At 37.8% G+C, this 3811-nt stretch overlaps 1 protein-coding gene across 1 annotated transcript in view; it reads right to left on the bottom strand.

Annotated features, from left to right (window-relative positions):
* Positions 1-2975: 2975 nt before the first annotated feature.
* GAD2 (glutamate decarboxylase 2) overlaps positions 2976-3811 on the bottom strand; it is a 105538-nt gene continuing 104702 nt past the window's right edge. Inside the window, exon 16 of the mRNA XM_075587615.1 lies at positions 2976-3811. This exon is cut by the window's right edge and continues 754 nt beyond it. The gene's annotated coding sequence lies outside the window, so the exon portion shown is untranslated.

Raw genomic sequence — 3811 nt, 5'->3', positions numbered from 1 at the left:
CACTCAGAAAACGGCATAAAATGGCGAGTTGCGAAAAACGCGCCATTTTTTTATTTCTATGTTTAAAACTCGCCTCGCGGCTGGCGAGAACCTCAATCGCGCCATTTTTAAAACTCTCCGAATGCAGAGAGGTGCGAACGGCAAGTAGCGGCTGTTCGCGCCAAAAAAAGGCGCGATTCTCGCATTTTTGCCGCGCCACGAAAATATGGCAAGATGGCGCTCGCCGCCTATAGTAAAGGGGAAAAAAAAGGCGCGAATTTGTTTTTACACGTTTCTGAAGCGCGCATCTCGCCAATTTAAACTCGCCACACGCATCCATGTTAAACATAGCAGAATTCGCACTTTTCTGCATATGGAGAATAAAACTCTCCAAAAAAGCTACTTTTTATGAAATTCGCCATTTTTAAAATTCTATGCTCTCTGCATGAGGCCCTATATCCACATTTTATTTTATATGCTAATAAAGGTTAGAATTTAATTCGCTAAGGGTGTTTCCCCAGTGCAACACACTTGGGAGATCTTTTCACTTTTGTTCATATTATCGTTACTCCCCGTTAGCACCACCCTTATAACAGATATAGTAAGGTTTTGCTATTACGGCATAAAATTCACAATCATTTAGGTGTAGTGTGGGGTACACACAAACCCCATAGGGGGTACTTTTCTTTTTCTGTGTCTGCTATACACTGTAACTGAAAGTACTGCTACAACCATATATTACTATTTGACAACAATTCCACATTAGTACAAAACTATTCAAAATCCAGATTTAGATTGTATCCAATGAACACAGTACATGAATAGCATATCCACATCTGTACATCTTTATTAGATTTTCAAAGAGACAACAGTGATAAAATACAGTACTGTAATAAAACACAGGTCTATATTTGGTAGAAAGAAGTTAATTGTTCCCCATTCACAGAAACAACACATGTATTCTAGATTGACAAAGACCCATAAAAACATTTTTAAACATTGAAATGTGAGTGATTTTTTTGAGCAATATTACTTAGACAGTCATCATACGGTAGTTATTATCTATATAACGTTGTCATACTGCTTTTGTATGCAATGGTTATTCTTCTCACAAAGTAAAGGACATTTTGTCCAATTGAATTGAATGACAATAGTTAGGTCTAATATAATTATTACTATAACGCTTCAGCTACTTTTAATCTTGCAGATAAACAATTTTTTTTGTTATTGTCCTCTTATAGGAAAGTTTGGTCAGGATAATTGTTCAATATCTGGAAAAGCAGTCTTTACAATACCAAAGTTCAATAACGCTATTACACAGAAAAAAAATACATATCAATAATATATTGTACAAGCTTATACAGCAACACATGTTGAATTGCAACACTGTACACAACCTCAATCTGAGGTGACAAGACAGTAATATTAAATATAATAAAGGCAACACAGTTACAGACACATTTGTTTCCTTTTTTTAATTCACATCTGGATGACATGGGTTTAACACCATGTATGCTTTGGAATAAAATAACATCATTATACATTGCACTCATTTTGTTTCTTTAAAATAAAACATAGCATTATAAATTAAAGAGAATGTGATACATATCTAAGAAAAACTAAAATACTCAGAAGGAGACCGTACGTGCTATATTTGGAGTTTATAGTTGGCTGAGAATTACATTTGACATTATTGATACATTGAGTTATACGACAGATTGGAAATCTTGATGGTGGAGATTGCTGAAGGCATTTGAAGACAAATAATGCCTGTGGATTTATGGTTTCACATTATAAAAGGCTTTCACTCTACTTATGTTATTATGCTGACGGCAGACCAAATATATGCACAGCCCATATGATTTAGTCATCAAGCCCCCGTAACTCCCTGTTATTACTGCTATTCCATAATGAGTTTAATGACATTAATGGTTCCCTAGTATACTTATAATGTTCGGAGATATCTCAACATCTTGTCTAATGCAATCCTTAATGGTGGGGAAACTTGCAAAGCGTGCTCATTAGGGGTTAAAATAATTTTGATTAGTGTAAGGTTTTCTGTATGGTACTGTATTTCTTTCACTTGCTTTTACATAGTACTCACAGTTCTTTCTGGCAACAGGGAGGGATGCTGTCTAATGTTCAAGAAAAATAATATTTAATCAGGCTTCAGGAGCTCTATACAGGGCACAATGATATACTGTAGCAAGATTAACAGCAATCAGTTGACTTTAGAAGCATTCAGCTACCAGACTCAGCCTTTTGTAATTTACCAAAGCTGGCTTGATTTGAAAAGCAATTTTTTTTTCGAAATATGCATATAAAGCTAGAACTCATTATGCCACCTCCACATTGTTAATATTGACTAGTATAAAGTGTATAGCAGCTATGGAAATCAGCATTTCAGATGTTCAGCAAATATTTGTTGTATAAAAATATTTTCAGTTTTTGGTGCAGGTTCTTAACATATTTATTTAATGCAATATTCTGTTTTTTTTAATATCTTTTAAAGTATCATTATGTTACTTCTAATAATAGACTCATGTGCAGAGACACAGGAAGTTCAACAGAGTTATCATCTTTCCACTTACATGTTATATCAGTATCCTCTTTTTTTTTTTACTACACTAGTAGCTAATAAAATGCTAACAGAAGAGTATGCTTCTACCACTGTAAATAGAATATTTGAGAAATGTGGACCAATTAATCATACAAAACACGGATGACACATTTTCATCCTAGCTAAACCTTAGATTAAGTCTTGGTAATAGGAGAGGGAGTGGCTCAGTGAGTGACAGGCACTGAGAGCAGGGGAGCCTGGTTCAATTCCCGGTGTCGGCTCCTTTTGACCGTGGGCAATTCACTTTATCTCCCTGTGCCTCAGGCACCAAAACATAGATTGTAAGCTCCGCAGGGCAGGGACCTGTGCCTGCAAAATGTCAACTAGCAGCGCTATACAAGAACATGCTATTATTATTATAGTGCAAACTGTTTGCATCCTATGAAGCCAAGAGGGCAAATATAGACTGCAGACCAGAGGGGCCCAACTCCAGTCCTCAAGGGCAACTAAACAGGCCAGGTATTAGGGATATACCTGCTTCAGCATAGGTGGCTCAATCAGTGTTTTAGTCACAGATTGAGTCATCTGTGCTGAAGCAGGGTTATCCTTAACACCTGACCTTTTGTTGGCCCTTGAGGACTGGAGTTGGCCACTCCTGCTGTAGACCTGCCAGGCTGGCGGCGCGTTCAGCTCTATTCCCCGGTCTGTGCAGAGCAGCAGGGGGAAAGATGGGGGGGGGTGGAGATGGGGGCATGGCAGGGGGCGAGGCTGTGACATCACCCAGCAGGTTCGCCCTCATTTGCTGAACCACCGGGGGGCGTTGCCAACGCTCCATTGCCAGTTCTGAAGACAGTTTTACTGTCTTCAGAAAAATCTGGCTGTGCAGCGCGGCGGCCAAGGTAGGTAGTGGGCCCGGCCCAATTGAGGGACGGTTCTTGTCCCTGCAGCGCACGCCATAGCGCGCGCTGCAGCAGGAAGCGGGGACCTAGTGTAAGACTGTGTTGTATTGTGCATGTTAGTCTATCAGTCAAGTATCATTTAGAAGACTAAGTGCTTGTTAATTCTTTTTGTGATACCCGTTAGAAATGTTTATCAATTGCAGTTTTTGTCTCCTTATAACCCATTTAAAATAAAATATATACTAGACAAAATAGGATATTTTTATAGTCTATATATATATATATTTATATATATACTGTACATATATATATATTCTTTCGTCCAATGATATGTATTTAAATATATTTTAAATGTCAACTAGATTAGAAATTC

Source organism: Ascaphus truei, chromosome 2 (genome assembly GCF_040206685.1).
Source record: "Ascaphus truei isolate aAscTru1 chromosome 2, aAscTru1.hap1, whole genome shotgun sequence".
NCBI classification, from domain to species: domain Eukaryota; kingdom Metazoa; phylum Chordata; class Amphibia; order Anura; family Ascaphidae; genus Ascaphus; species Ascaphus truei.
Note: the sequence above shows the minus strand (reverse complement) of the source record. Positions and strands in the feature narration are given on the sequence as shown.